The sequence below is a fragment of the Hipposideros armiger genome, unplaced genomic scaffold (assembly GCF_001890085.2).
Source record: "Hipposideros armiger isolate ML-2016 unplaced genomic scaffold, ASM189008v1 scaffold_248, whole genome shotgun sequence".
Classification (NCBI taxonomy): domain Eukaryota; kingdom Metazoa; phylum Chordata; class Mammalia; order Chiroptera; family Hipposideridae; genus Hipposideros; species Hipposideros armiger.
In genome coordinates this window covers 935,494-935,778 of record NW_017731598.1, presented here as the reverse complement: position 1 = coordinate 935,778, position 285 = coordinate 935,494, and positions in this window count along the sequence as shown.

Below are 285 nucleotides of genomic sequence, written 5' to 3'. Positions count from 1 at the left end.
CCCTTGCTTAACCCTCCACAGGCATCTTCATTTGGGGAAAGAGTGATGTAGTTTCTCTTGGTTTGGTTGTGGCCTAGGGGTTCTCCCAGTGGACCTGCCTCTCCTATGTGACTGAGACCTCATGTCAAAGGTGACTGACCCAGGGATGTATATCACTCAAGCTGGGCCAGCAGAAACTTTCCTTGGGATTTTTCAAACTGATACTAAGCAACCTAGTTTCTCTGCGGAGGCAAAGTTGTGAAATGAGAGGTTCAGGACCTCGGGGCTACTATGCTTCATACCCAG